A 15,651-nucleotide genomic window follows, 5' to 3' on the forward strand; every position below is an offset into this window, starting at 1 on the left:
TTTCCAAGTGCAGAAAGTATCTAAATCTAGATTCAAATCACAAAGCCAAAAATTTAAACAGTTGAAAAATCAACAATTTCGGGTTGAACTGCTACAACAACTCCATTGTTCCACTCTCCATGAAGAGAAAAAAAAGATAATTAAATAAAAAGAAAAAAAGAGAAAGCCAAACTGTGACTGCAGAATGTACAGGCAATGGCCAACCGGATTCTCACTGTATTTACTACGTTTTTTTTTGTTGGTGTTTATTGTTTTTTCTTGATCTTATGTTAGTACTTGGACATTGTGCAAAATGCTGTAGTAGAAAGAGGATATGAGTGTGAACGTTATGTGATGCGTATGGCTTTTATAGTTATGCAGCAGCCCGTGTTTGAATTCAAGACAGTATTGCTTTGGATAGATAGATTCAGGTGGTTTTTCAGGCTTGTACTTGCTCTTCCTGGCTTGTCCTGTTGCTCACCTGTATTTGAGATGTTCATAATGATCCACTGCCTGTTACTGGAAAAATCATCTCAAGTGTCCCAGAAACGAAAACCATATGTTCCATTATTTATGTAGTACTCTTGGAAGAATGCAAACTTTCCCTTTTCCCAAATCTAAACGCAATAAAAAAAAATCACAGTTTTACCTCTAAACACTGACAAAGAGAGACAGGAGGCCTCCGACGACATAAACTCTCCCTCTAAACCACCTGCAGATGTTATTCCTGCTCCTGACTTGCTGAGAAAGCAGAACTTAAACATCTCAGAGCCGGTTTGGGACATGGTCCGAACATGCATGTTACATCTCACGGGGAAATCAGATTCTCCGCCAGCAGATTTGATAGAAAATCTGAGGATTATCTTTTGGAGTTTGCCACAGATCTGGATGAGCTGTCAAGCTGGCAGAGTTGCTTCACGTCCCATCTCTCTCAGAGGTCTGTCTGAAACATCACACAAACAAATATTGCAAATTTCCCTTTTATTTCCCAGATTTCTCTCTCTCTCTTTTTTTAAAACTTAAAACGAGAACAATAACACTTCCCCCCACCAAACATTCGTTAAAATGTCTTTTCTCCAAAAGTGAAAGACCTTTCCGTTGACTTGAAGCAGAGTCTAAGGCAAACAAAATCACAAACAGCCTCTTCTGTCCTTGTGTAATGGAGGCAGGATTACAGTGTTTAGTTCGCTCTAAAGCCTGTGATGTTGTTGTCTTCTTGCTTTCCCGCGTTTGAGTTTGCAGATTAAAGGAGTGCAGCTTTTACAAAACTGTAATTTACCATTCAAGCCTCGCGAGCCAGCCCGGTTAAAAGCTATCTGAGAGTAATTAAAATTCTTCAGGATTTAAATACTTTGAGCGCGCCTGCGAACAGTCCTTTTGGGAGCTTCTTGAACTAATCTGAGCGACTGAGAAGTGAGTTTGCGCTGCTAATGGGAGTACACATAATTTCACAGCTCCCAATGCGATTACGCTCTTATTAGGGTCAGACATTCATAAAGACTCATTAGCACTTTTTCCTCATAATGTGAGTGGGTGATATCATTTTTATCTCATCTGTTGTTTGCAGCGCTCTCTGCTTAGATTTCAGGGACCGGATCCCCCCCCTTTGAACTAATTTGTAAGCCAGCCAGTGTTTACACCCAATCTCAACTCAGGCTCAAGGGTAAAAGGCTCAGAGCTCGCTGGGTTTGATGTTGCATGTTTTTCGGTTAAGTTCCGAGCAACTCTGCGGCATAAGGAGATCGTTGGTCTCTGTGATAAATCAGAAGGCGACAGTTTTGGACAAACAAGTGATATATTAGGCAGAACCATCCCAAACCTTCCTTCACTGTGTTATGAGCTCACATTGCATTTCAAAGGTGTAGGAAACCCACTGCTTCAGGTCAGTGATGGAGCAACATCTTCCTACTACACATTAAAAACTGCAGCATGCACAATTTTAATTACCAGATGAAGTCTGGAGCATAAGCACTGAAGCACTTTAAAAAAAAAAAAACAAAAAAAAAACCATCTGAAAACAGTTTTGCTCTATCAGCCTTCTATGTCACGATTTGATTGGGTTTTCTTCTGATTGTTTTATACCATCTATGACATCAATGTCACTTATGTTGTATAGCCTTTTAAAAATATATATAACAGCAATGAATCTTTAATACCATCACTTCATCTCATTCTAGATTCTTAATCTCAAAAGAAAAAAAAAACAGAGGCATGACCTTCTTTCTGATTAATTCAAATAATTATATTTTGGACTACTTGTGCATTGGAGTTTTACTCAGATGATCTTGAAACAAAGGAGAAAAAAAACACAAAAGCATGGAGACATCATGGATTAATAATATAATCTGTCTTGATGGAGCAGAACACTGTGAATTCATCACCCTTGATCTCAATACACATTTACTATTCAAACCACAAGCATATCAAAAGGGACTCATATACTTCAAAGGTATGAAGGGACTTGATGTTCTGCAAAATCTGCATCTTTCCTTCACATTTAATAAATACATGTTTTTCCCATGAAGATAACAGAACAAGTTGAAATGGATTAGAGAAAAGATATTTTTGCAAGTCCATCGTTTAAAATTTCTATTATTTGTTGGATTTGGCATTTACATTTGGAATGTAAATACAAATTTGTTTCTGGTAGTTATTTTACAAGTATATTGTTTGATCTAAATAATAATAATGATGTTGAATATAATGATTATTATTTTCATGAGCCACGGCCTGGAACGAGTCACAAACGAAGGAGACTAAGCGAACTCTTGAATCGCTCTAAGCGCCACCAATCCAGAGCAGCATCACCATCATTATATGTTCTCAACATACAGCCAGGCCAGGCTGTTGGCTGGTTTAGAAACTATTTTGTAGAATACAGTCCGTGCAATCAGTAATGTCCTACTCTACAATTGTCCCCATAACAAAAGGTGTTCCTCAGTGTTCAACTCCGGGACCACTGCTGTTCATTATCTATGTAAATATCCTTTGTTAGGATTTACCATATGCACGCATCACTTATATGCAAGTGATGCTATGCTATTTTGCTCCTATAATTCTGTGGTTCAAGCTCATCAAACTGCTTCAGACAATTTCCAGTAGAGCCCGGTGCCACCTGACATAACATAAACTGGTACTGAATCCTAAGAGGTCCAAGCTCATGTTGTTCTCTGGAAGTAAGTCCTTACCAAGAGCTGTACTTAGAATTACATCTGTACACAGCACAGATATTTAAATTGTTAACTCATAGGAAGTATGCTGGAGTTATCACTGACAACAAACTCACTTTCAACGAGCGCCTTAAGAGTCCTGTGTCTCAATTAAAAGTCAAACTAGGTTTCTTCTTTAGAAACAAGTCTTGCTTCTATTGGCAAGTCAGAGATGATCTAATTACCCTCGCTGGACGACGGTAATTTGTTATATATGAATTCATCAGAGCAGAATATACAAAAGTTAGACTCTGTATACCACTCTTCATTACTTTGCATTACCGGTTGTGGATAGGGTTGTAGTTATTTGTATGCTACTACTGACCATGCTTCTCTGTCTCCCCGCAGACATTCACACTGGCTTCTTCTTGTATACAAATGTATTCTGAGACTACTTCTCTCCTACCTGACTGCTTTTATGTCAAGGCTCCTCAATCATAACAGACTGTGCTCTCAGGCTTTTTTTATATCACCTGACTGTTCCCAGAGTCAGAATGAAACTGGGTAAAAGAAGCTTTTAAATATGCCGCCACTTCTGCCTGGAACAAATTCCAGAAAGACTCAAAGCTGATGGAGTGGGAGACGGCTGGTGAATTCAAGGCAACCGTAAAAGACCGGGAAGGAGACAGTTTGACTTCTTGTACACTGTTATGATCTAGTGCTCCCAGATTTGTTCAGACGTGTGAATTTATTCATTTTTATCATTGTTACATTGTTACTCTGAAGCAGACTTGCAAAGTCCCTTTTTGAAAAGAGATTTTTAGATCTCAACGAGGCTTTCCCTGGTTTAATGAAGGTCATTATGAAGTGTTTTTTTACTATTATGGACATGTTTATTTCCGTTGAGTGTACAATAAAGAAGATAATACGGACAGTGAAGCAGAAAGCCACAAGCCGGCCATGCTCACCCGCTTATGAGATGTTTTTTGTACTTTTTCTACAAGCATTTTCCAATATGCCAGCGCGATAAAGAGCAGTGTGACAGCAGCATAAACATTATGCTGGCTCACAACCCTGACACTTCAAAAATATCCTCCACTCAGAGATTATCACAATAGTGACAGCAACACTAATAACGACGACATAGCCTCTTAGCTGCAGTGAGGTTGCTGCAGTAAACTCACTGAGGCTTTGTGCCCTCTTTCAACTAAATTGCTAAAATCAAGAGCCAGATGCCTATAAATGCTGGCAGCCCACCTGCAGAGATCCTTTACCATTGACTTAATTGAATAATGTTCAAGTACTTTCCGATGGCAGCTTAATTAATGGCTAACAAGCCATTGATTCATATAGCTGGCAGAGCAAGGGGCTGTCAGAGAGTCTGACTCTGGTCTTTGAGTATGTTAAATACAGCTTTGGAAAAGCAAGATGACGTTTTGTTTCCTTTGACTGAGTCAGTTTAAGGGTTTGGTCCTGGATTTTGTAACAAAAAACACTGAGAGGTTCTAAATTTGGTAAAGTCAGAGAATTATTTTAAAACTTCTGGTGTTTATAGGGCATGCTTAGCTATAGTTATGTGGTAACATTTGTTTTGAGATTGTATGTGTTTCTACCTACAATAACTAGTTTAACATGGACAGACCCTGGGACACATGTTTATTTCACATATTCTTTAGTATATTCATTTAAAAGCAGCCTTATTTCCAACAAATTCCTATGCAGGAAAATTCGGCTGAAATGTAGCACCACATAAAACGGCAGTCAGAGTAAAAAGTGAAGTGCACTAAACCAATAAATTGGTAAAGGCAACATTGAGATAGTTATTAGAAGCCTGTGTATCAAAGTCAAGCAGAGCAAAAAGTCTGTCTAAGGAAATGTTTAAAGAAGTTTTTTAGTTCATAGCAAATGGAAGATTCAGCGTTCCAGATGTTTAGTGCTAAGAGCAGAAAGGCCCTGTCTCCATCTTGTTTTTTTTTTAAATTAATAGATTTATTTTTATTTATTATTATTATTTCTGCCTGGATCAGAAAAGCTGTAAAAGTAGGTCGTTTAATGATCCCAAAGCTCCTGTAGATGATTTTTTTGCAATTAAAAGATCTGCATGGTACGAGTCCATAAATACTAAACCAACAATGCATTTTTAAATGGACTGGATGCTAATGCAATGAGGCCAAAACCAGGATACTGACTGAATAGATTCAAAACCTGCTGCAATACCAACCAGTGTCGGCCATAACAACACTTGGAGACTATAAGCCAGGGGTGTCAAATATACGGCCCGCGGGCCGGATCTGTCCCGCCGAACAATTTAGTCCGGCCCTGTGGCTAAATGCATTATCATTATAAAAAAATATATTTTTTTTTAAATTTTTTTCCACAAGTGGACAAGATAAAAGGAAGAGAATGATAAAACAATTATTGAAAAAAACATGTACTTTGTTTAATTGAAAATATGCAGTTCCTATATTGTCCACGAGGGGCGCTGTGTTTTAATTAGCAGATTAAGCTTCAGGTGTGGAAAAATTCAAATAATTTCTTAATTTTTATCTGTTTGATGTATTTTGTCATGCAGGACAGTGTTTTTAAGTTCCAAAAAATTTGAATAAATGTTTTTCAACATTGTATAATCACTGTGATCAGTTCTTATGCATAATGCACAAGTAAATGTTTAACTGAGTAAAAGTATTGTTGAAATTGCACATACTTTTCTTAAAAACGCTGAGGTTATTCATAATACATTGTGTAAAAGTGAAATTAACTTTATATAAAAATCAACAACAAGTCCACATTTATTAGTTCTATTTAATCTTGTGTGGCCCTCTTGAGATCAGATTAAGCTGTATGCGGCCTCTCAACCAAAATGAGTTTGACACCCCTGCTATAAGCAGAACTAAAATCGCCCGCTGAGGAATCCCACAGAATTATTTGTCAGAGTTCTTTGGCCTTAGCAGATCTGACTCGCCCAAATGCTGCTTGATCTACATTTCAAGGAAGATGTACTTAAATGAGCAATAATTCATTATTTTAGATAGAAAGAACAAAAAATAGTGATGTGAAGCACTAAAGGTATCATTTTAGATGGACTATGGTATAACGCCATACACCATTTCTCTGTGTCTTTCTCCAGTCTCTTGTTTACAAAGCCAGGCCAGCTACTCAGGGCTTAGTCCCTCTCTGGCCATACAATGCCACTGTCAGAGCAGCATTGAGTAGGAGCAAAATGCCGGAGTCAGTGAGCTTCCAATGGAAACACATGCGATATCCTACACATAAATGCAGAAGAATCAAATAAACTCACAAGCGAATACACGGGCTGGTGGCATTAATGTTGCTGAAAACGTCTTTTTAGCCTTAGGGGATGCCAATTTGAATCCCTCAGCAGCCTTTGGGATTATCTGCTCAACATTTCTTCTTACTAACAAAGGTCCAATAAAGTGCCTTTGAGCAAGACACGCATAAATCTAATGATGTCAATGAGAGGCCGAGTGTGTCTAATTGTTGAAAAATGTCTGCTCTTACAGTAATTATCCCTCTACACACCTGCTGTGCTGAGATTATGTCAACATTCGTAGTTTTCCCATATAAAGCTGCTGTGCATGCAGAGATGTCGAATTCACACAATTTTTTTACAACTCTGAACAAAAGCTGAACGATGAAAGTGCCTGCACAGCTTCATCCGGGCCATGGAGAGTAAATAGTTCCTCCAAAAAACTAGTGAAACTAAACTCTACTTATACAAAGACAGATGTAGATAAAAACACAACTGAAACTGTTTAGTGTAGCTGATGACATGGAATGCTTTTGCTGCTTTTCACTGCATTCCTGCTTTAACTCTGCAAGGCTTTGACGTGGTTTTGGGGAATGAGCCGAAGAGGGCTCTTTTTTTTTTTTTTTTTAAACATTTATAAGCTGTGGGGCGACTCTGTTGCAGAGAGGGAGAAGCGGTCTAAACCCAGGCTGCGAAGGAAACTGCTTCCCCCAAAAGAGCAAACCAAACAAATGGCACAGAAACGTATTTTTCAGACGGCAACGGTAAAATGGGGCCTTTGTGTCCTCAAAAATCTGCTCCAACCAACTAATCGCGGCGAAGGAAAGGGCAAATGGAAAGAAAGAGTCAAAAGAGGGAGTACGCAGTGTACCCAGTGGGAGGAGGGGATTTTCTAACGGCAAAAGATGTATTTTATGGCAAAGATCTCCTTCTGGAGGCTTCTGATACGCTGTTTGACCAGAAGGCCTTGGCGCATCATCAGACTGCTGGTCTTCCAAAAGAATCGCTCTCTGCAAGATTCATAAGAGCTCAACAGCTATATCAGTTTTTCTATGTGAAGATGCTACACCAGTTATGTTCAGTTTCTCTTATTTCTCGACAAACAACTTAGTGAATAAATTGTCTGAAGTGTTCGTTCAAGATAACCTCATCTCCTGGTGCTGAGACAAACTACCTCAAATTGTTGCCACTTAGGCCCGTGGCTATAGCGTCGTGAAAAGAAAACCCCTTTCAGTCTTGCGAGCCATTTGTGACAAAATTACATATGTGCAGCCTCCAGCTGTTGGTGTTCTGAGCACTTAACGGCACTCCATAGATTCAAAGCTGTCAGGGACATGCAATAAAGCATCTTTTGTTTTGGAAATGAAGAGTAAAGGATTGCTGCTGGTGATAACTGTGCTGAACATACATCGGCTCATTGCATGATACGTCTACTTTTAAAGTAAGCAGAGTTTGCTTTAAGGTCTTAAATTCTTTCTTTACGCTATCAAGCTGTTAGGTTTCAGGACTTGATGCGTCTCAACATTTTTTAAAGACTGGCATCCTCACGTGAATTAATAAAACATTTTTTGAAGTGAGGTTCTGTTAAAAGGTCACAATTCCTTACCTGAATGGTGCATTTTCTTGACAGTCTGAAGTTGGATTTTCTAAATTTCTAGTTGAAAATACAACAAGCACGCCCCCTGAAGTTGGAATTCCAACTGGGAGGTTTTGAGATCACCAATCAGCCCCAAGTCCAGTGTCCAAAATGGCAACTGGGCATCAGTGTTGTATAAAGTACTGAAATCTCAGAGTCAAGTAAAAGTCTAAGTACCTCTCTAAAATATGACTTTGGTAGAACTCCAAGTCACTGACTGAAATGTTACTTGAGTAAAAGTCTTAAAGTATCTGAAATGTCTTGTACTTAAGTATGACAATTACTGTAAAAATAGATGTACTCAAGTAATATAATAAAAAGTATAAGTAAAAAGTAAAACAAAGCAAATGCAGTTTGAATGAAATTTTTTCGATTTTGGTAAACTTAGAAAGTCAAATTCACTTAAAATAACATAAACAACCAAGTGCAGGAGAAATTTAGACCAAGTTTAAATAGAAAATACAACCTTTTTGTAAGCTTTCAGTTTTCCTTCTTCAATTAAGGTCAGTGCTATGCACTTTAAAATTGTACACAACAAAGTGCAGGCAAAATTTAGACCAGGGGGTGTATACTAAGAACATGGTTTAGTTACTCTTTTTGTAACGAGTAAAGCAAACATTGAAAATGTATTGAAGTAAAAGTATGCAATTAAGATCAGAAATATAGTGAAGTAAAAGTAAAAGTTATCAAAAAATGTTATACTCGAGAAAAGTATAAAGTACTCCAAAATATACTTAAGTACAGTAGTGAAGTATTTTTACTTCGTTACTATACAACACTGCTGGGCATACACAACATAGTGAAAGTTATATATTCACGGTTCATACGTTTTTATTACACTTGTGACCCTTTGTATCCCATTAAACTAGAGTCACACATAGTAGTTTGCAACCTTTGCTTGTGAACATTGTCCTGCGGTGTTTGACTGCAAAAAAATTTAGAAAATTAAACCTCCAGGCTGCTCAGTGGTGTAGTTGGCAGTACCGTTGCTCTGCAGCAAAAGGGGACTTGGGTTTTCCTGCATGGAGTTTGCATGTTCTCACCGTGCGTGCAGGAAGACTCCTTGGTGCAAAAAAACTATTGTTTGGTTAATGGTTCTTTTCAAATTGGCCTTTGGAGTGAGTGCGTGCATGCATGGCTGTCCCTTGTGTCTCTGTCTTGCCCTGTGTTAGACTGGCAGTATGTCCAGGGTGCATATATTAGACAATGGATGGTTGAAGATGCACTGCTGTCGTCCTGTATGGTTACCAGATGTGGTCAACTTGAATGTGACATCATTCTCAGCTCTGGCTTCTGAGACAAATCAAACACATAGATTTTATTTGGTATCATTCCAGATTAGTTGGTCTTGAAATGTTAAATCTTATGGCTCAGAGGGACTGAGCAAGAAACAGAATTTAGCATCTTAACCTGCTGTAATCATCTTTGCATTGTTCAGTTGTTTTGGAAGCTGCTGAACCTGATGGTTGTTTAAAAGTTCATACAGTAGTGTTCCCATAAACTGCCGGTACTTTCTTTGAGACAGACATTATATAAAGATGACAGTTTTATGCAGTGGCAGCAACTAATCTGGATTTAGACTCAGTGAAGAAGCCGCAAGAGTTCTACCTTTCCACAAACCTTGAAATGCTACTTGATATTTTGAATACCATTAAAAACTGGCATGTGACAGAACGCATGCTGAAGCTCTTCGAGATGCAAAACACCAGTCCTGCGAATTTGATGTTAATGATGTCCGGCCTTTAGTTATGAATATATTCACAGTTGTTTATTAGAATTGAAATGAGGTTGAGGAATTCAACTCTACAGGCCATTTAAGACACCTCGTATTTTCCTGACCGCGAAAGGATACGACGCCGATTTCTGATTGTGCTGCTAAAATCACGAAACATCATCCAGTTGGCATCCAGAGGCCCTGCAGATCCACAATGTACAGAGAAGACATTTAGGTGCATAGCACAAAAGCACGTTTTTGTAATACTTCACAGTGGGTAAGGGCTGTGGAAACACCTCAGTCCACCAGGTCTCAGGTAAAGTTTACACCATTTCACGATTGATACTCTGGATTCCAAAGGAGCCATCGGCTTGCTTGAATAGATATGCAGGCTTGGATGAAATGGTGGAATGACATTCAGCTGGATTAAGTCCAGTGTTGATTGTCAGAAGTTTCAGCTGCTGCTGTAATTCTGCACAGAGTCACTAAAAAAAGAAACAAACAAATAAAAAAAATGGGAGGAATGTAGATGAAACCGCAAACTACAGACTGAAGTAAGATGGGCTGGAGTGACCTTTTCAGCCCATCTCACAGGAAGCACTGCAGTCTGCAGTCAGTCTTTCATTTATCGTCTGAACATTATCGTGGGCAGGTGTTTTTTTTCCCGCTCCGTAACCACACATTGTAAGATATTGTCTTTATCTCTGAAGAGGTGCGATGGGAAAAGCCCCCTGAGAGGGGAAGATGTTCGACCGGGTTCCCATCGCTTACAATGAGTATTTCACAGCCAAACAGCGGAATGGTTCCCTGTGCCCTTATGACTCTCAGGGTCTCGTGAGGTTTTTAGTGGTCGACCATAAGTCAGCCATATTTCACTCAACAATGCACGGCAGCCTCTCTCTTTCTAAACAATATCGTTTTTGTGTTGCCCAGAAGAAGCCACAGAAGGGAAGTATATATCTCGCCTGTAACACATGACACCTGCTCATGGTTAAAGCCTTTTTCGTAAATCCAGAGCGACAGCTTGTTGGAATCCACATCATCCGACCCCCCCCCTTCTCTTTCTCTGCACAGACAGACCATTTCAGGCCTGCTTAGATTGTTTCCAAATGACCTCACTTTGGAGTGATGCAATTCAGCAGTCAGCAGAGAGTTCAAATGTAGACCATCATCAATAGTGTATGAATGCATTTGACAGAGGCCCGCTCCAGTCAAGGTAAAACCATTGTCGTCTGTGAATGAGTCAAATGTTTGACAGTAACGCTAAACCCCGGTGCTTCAGACATCAAGAAAACAGCAAGCTTTGAATGAAACCTAACGGGTGATCAGGCGTCGCTGTGGGAGGGGTGCAGTGGGAGTGGATGATAGGATGCTCAGAGCGAAAGTAAAACGTGTAAAAAAAAAAAAAATATCCAAAAATAATAATAATAAAGGGGACTAAAAACAACAACAGCTCCTGCAAAAACAAAATTAACTGGGCTGTTGTGTTGCCCAACATTGCTTTACGTCTGTCTTTATTTTAGCTCATTTTCGTTAACTTATTTTCTTAATGTCAAATGTACTTCAATAATCGATTGAATTGGACTGAAAATCGAAAGGAATTGACAACTTTAAACTGTCTTTGCGATTAGCAACACTTAGCAGCACTCCATCCATCCATCCATCCATCCATCCATCCATCCATCCATCCATCCATCCATCCATCCATCCATCCATCCATCCATCCATCCATCCCAGAGTGGGGGAAAGCTGACTATGCTTTAGTGTTCCACTTTTCTTCACTTTGCTACAAACTCACTGCAATATGATATTTTGATTGTGATTTAGCAGAACATCACCTGAAAAAAAGTAAAAATGCTTTAAAACATTCCTCTTTTGTAAAATAAGCTTCATATGGAACATCAGATGTGAAGAACCAGACATTTGTAAATAACTCCCCAATGCACCAGTAACAGGCCTATGAAATCCTGTTGACTGAAGGACAATTTGAATATATTTCTTTATAGATAACAGACATCGTCTTTTGAACTGGTCGCACTGCTGTTAGCTCGGCCCTCAGTTTCTAACTTCTTTCTGCTTTTTTAAAACTCTCATGCTTGGTGTGTGTAGATTGCAAATACAGTCTCTGCAGCACCCTACTTCAAAAAAATTAATAAATAAGATCAGTCAATCCATTTAAAAAGAAAGATACAACTTCCTGTAGTTTCACTTTAATTAACTATCCGAGAAAACAAGCTCTTCTCTATCACTCTTTGGTAGGTGTAGTTGTTCATTTTTTAATGAAAACAGCTTCAATATTATAACGAGACTGTACTTTATAAACGATATGCTAATAACCACCCATGTAAAAAACATACACTTCTGTGTTTGCAGGTTTGTCTGACAGAGCCGGATTACCAGTGTCAAATTGAAGGCGCTAAAGTATGACGAATAAAAACAATGCAGCTGTTTGGCATTCCTTTAACCCAGGTCCCTGCAACGGTTTCTGAACGCTCTCCAACCCCACTGACAGGCTCAGGAATGTTGACCTGCATGCAGAACGGCAGATGTTGCACCATGGGTGAACATTGCCTGGCAATAAACTGGCATGTCGGATTTCCAGAACCGGGTTCTTGCTTGCATTTGAGCTGGATTCTTGGCTAATTTTAGTGAATGTGAATTTCAAAGAAATTCTGAAACGAGCATGTTTCCTTTACAGCCTTTAGCCACTTATAAGGGATGTTCTTTGCAGTTCTTTTAAGTGCAACTGAAGCACATCCATGTGACATATCGGTTCTAGGTTTTACTGTACAGTCAGCGCCTTTTGGCCCCTAAATTAATCTGCAAAGCAGGAATACTCTGTAGGGAAATTGGCAGACTTTAACTTCAACAGGATTAACAAATCCATTTCTCAACATCTCTTTGTCAAAACCGTGAAACTAAAACAGCCCCTCGTAAGCTGCCAGGAAAATATTCCTCCAACTATGTAGCTTCATGTTAGATCACACAGTTTCAGCAGCAACAGCTGCACAGCCGCTCAGGCTGAAGACTTCCCTCTGCAGAAGGAAGTGACAGGACAATAGCATCGCGCTATGGGAGCTTTTTGTGCCGAAGCTCACTATGATGGAGATCCTGTCTGTCCCGTCGCTCCTTTTCACCCAGCAGCCCTCAGCAAACAGATGTTGTCGGGGTTTGATGACATCGCCTCAGTGAGAAGGGAACAAGCATCGTGTCAAAGTTCAAGCTTGCTTTCTCCGTCTTAAAGTCAGCAACATACATTTCAGATCTTGTGAAATACGTGTAGAGCCTCCTCTCAGATCTTCTTCCATCTGTCTTGTCTCAGTTGAGTAATACTGTAACTTACACCTGATTAAAAGGGGTTTCTCTTCTTCATCTAAAGCTCCCATTTGAGACTGAATTGGAGCTCATAAGTCAGCCTGGCAAATGATGAACGCTTTCGCCTGCTGATGAGGACAGAGCAGCGGGTCATCGTGTTAGGAATGAATGGACACCTGGAAAGGCCTTCGGTTCTCAGTTCAGAGCCTCTGGGATCTGATCTGTTTTAAAACACTTGATACCAACTATCTCCGAGGTCTGTTTTAGAAATGTACATCTGGCTGTACCGTACAAGCTTTTTTTTGTTTGTTTTGTTTTGACGTGATAATTCTCCGTTTCCATTTTCTAACTAGGTTAGTTTTCGTGGGAGAGGTAAACAAACGCCCACAGATCATCATTAAGCTAATAAATGAACCTCTATAAGAGATTCAGGCAGAAAAGTAGTTTGAGTTTTTAGATTGTGGACTTCCCTGAAGGTACCTGCCATCCACACTGCAAAAACGGAACTAAAAATAAGTAAAATGTTCTTAAAATCTGTGTATTTGTCCTTGATTTGAGCAGGTAAATAAGATGATTTGCCAATGGGATAAGAATTTGGCACTTAAAATAGGAACAATTCATCTCAATCATCTTATTTCAAGTGCAGTATGTCTAATTATCTTATTTTAGGGGTCAAAATACTCATTCCATTGGCAGATAATCTTATTTACCTGCTCAAATCAAGGATAAATACACTCATTTTAAGAACATTTGACTTATTTTTAGATCTGTTTTTGCAGTTTACACAAGTAAACTTATGTTGAGTAAGAAGACCTCTCTCACTGTCATTTTATAGCCTTCGGCAGATTACGTGAAATGCTCATGCGTACCGGCATTTTCAAATAAAAGAAGACCTTCTTCTTGAGATGAAGTTACCCTAAAAGGTGTTAGATACACGGCGATTCGCATTCCTCCTCACATGATTATTAACATAGAAATGAGGAAAGAATAGCAGGTATGTTTGGCAAATCTAAACAGAAGCAATCAAAGTTTCGAACATTCTTCTGAGGTTGCTTCTACAAAGGGAATTGATCCTGAGGAGAACCTCTGGAATGCACTTTTGGCTGTAAAGGCACAGGATGCTCCAGGGTCACACATGATCTGTCCCTGGATCCTCACATTCTCCCAGGGGCCTCTTTCTGTGGCCGTGGCTGACACTGTGTGGTGCATGAGACTGCATAGTTGGTCGGAAAACATTGTTTCTTTTCTCTCGATGCAAAGCGCTGCATCCTATCATCTGCACTTTTTCTGTTGGCTTGGCCGATCACTTGTTGACTCCTGCACGCTCCGGGTCTGCTCTCAGTAGCTGAAAGATTCCCATTCTTCTCTAAACACTCATTCTTTCCCTCCACAAAGGGAGGGAAAGGATTAACTATTTACTTTATTTCTTTTGCTTCAAAGCAAAGAAATCAAGCATGTAATTGTTTTGAGCTTGGTCTCCAGAATTCCTTACAAAACGTGAATAATGGCCGGAGCTGCAATAATGTGCTTGGTGGCAAACCATGATTTGTCTTTTTTTTTTTTTTCTTTTCCAATGATAAATGAGGTCTGATTACTGAAAATAAGCAGAAATAGGCTCTTGCGTGATAGCAAGACTGGCTAGACATATCAGGCAACCAAAAATGATGATTAGACTTTAAAAATAACCACGTAAACAAACAATGTTATCTGCATTCAATTTCTCTGGCTTCTTTCCCAATTTGTACTGCCGTTTTTTTTTTTTTTTTACCCACACAGTGCTATTTCAAACTTTCCTTCTTTATTTTAATACCTTACAAGACCCTATGAGCACCGGGATAGAGCATGACAAGTTCCAGGTTCGTCTTGTGAAAAATCAATGGTTTAAAGCTGTAGTTGGTAATCCTATTCAGAAACACTTTTTGTTTTACTGGGTGGAATCGTCCCTTCCGTCCTGACAGTAGTAAATACATTTGGGGAAAGGAGGTTAAATTAGATCTCTGAGAGAGCTGCTGCCTGCAGCCTGGTCCTGCTCTCACCATCTCTGCCCCTCTAGTTCCAGGGGAATCCCCTCATCTCTTGGTTGTCCAACATGCCAATCATTCTGATGCGCTCCTGTAATGCCGGTGTGCGTGCTCGTTCCTTGTTAGTTTCTGCTTGCTGGCTGCACATGCACACTTCTAGTGTTTATGTAGCCAGTTAGCTTAGCGGCTAGGTTAGTGGTTAGCGGTTCATTGTAGCTCCGCTGTTCTCACTGTAGATTTTGAACATGGCTGAAGGTCACAAGAAGCAAACCGCGTACAAGTTTATGAGAAGAAGGGGAAGGCCTCAGGAGAAAGAAATAAGACCAGAGTGGATTTGGGAGATTTTTTTCACGCGATCCCCCTGAGGAGTGGAAGAGCAATGTAAGACGGCCTTGTGCATCCGCAGTTATTCAAAAAGGGACTTGGGGAAACTTCTGGAAAACTTGCTGGCTCTACCTTTAATTGATTGTTGTCTTGATTCTGTCTGGGACAAGCAGACTTCAGTGAAATATCAGATAAATCAAACAGAAAATTAGTGCACAATGTCCTGCCAGAGTTTCTAAATAATT

The 15,651-nt window shown here is 39.5% G+C and overlaps 1 protein-coding gene across 1 annotated transcript in view; it reads right to left on the bottom strand.

Moving 5' to 3' along the window:
• LOC105926217 (chondroitin sulfate proteoglycan 4) overlaps positions 1 to 15,651 on the bottom strand; it is a gene marked incomplete at both ends in the record, with an annotated part of 90,599 nt that overhangs the window by 57,870 nt on the left and 17,078 nt on the right.

Source organism: Fundulus heteroclitus, unplaced genomic scaffold (assembly GCF_011125445.2).
Source record: "Fundulus heteroclitus isolate FHET01 unplaced genomic scaffold, MU-UCD_Fhet_4.1 scaffold_497, whole genome shotgun sequence".
In the NCBI taxonomy this organism is placed as follows: domain Eukaryota; kingdom Metazoa; phylum Chordata; class Actinopteri; order Cyprinodontiformes; family Fundulidae; genus Fundulus; species Fundulus heteroclitus.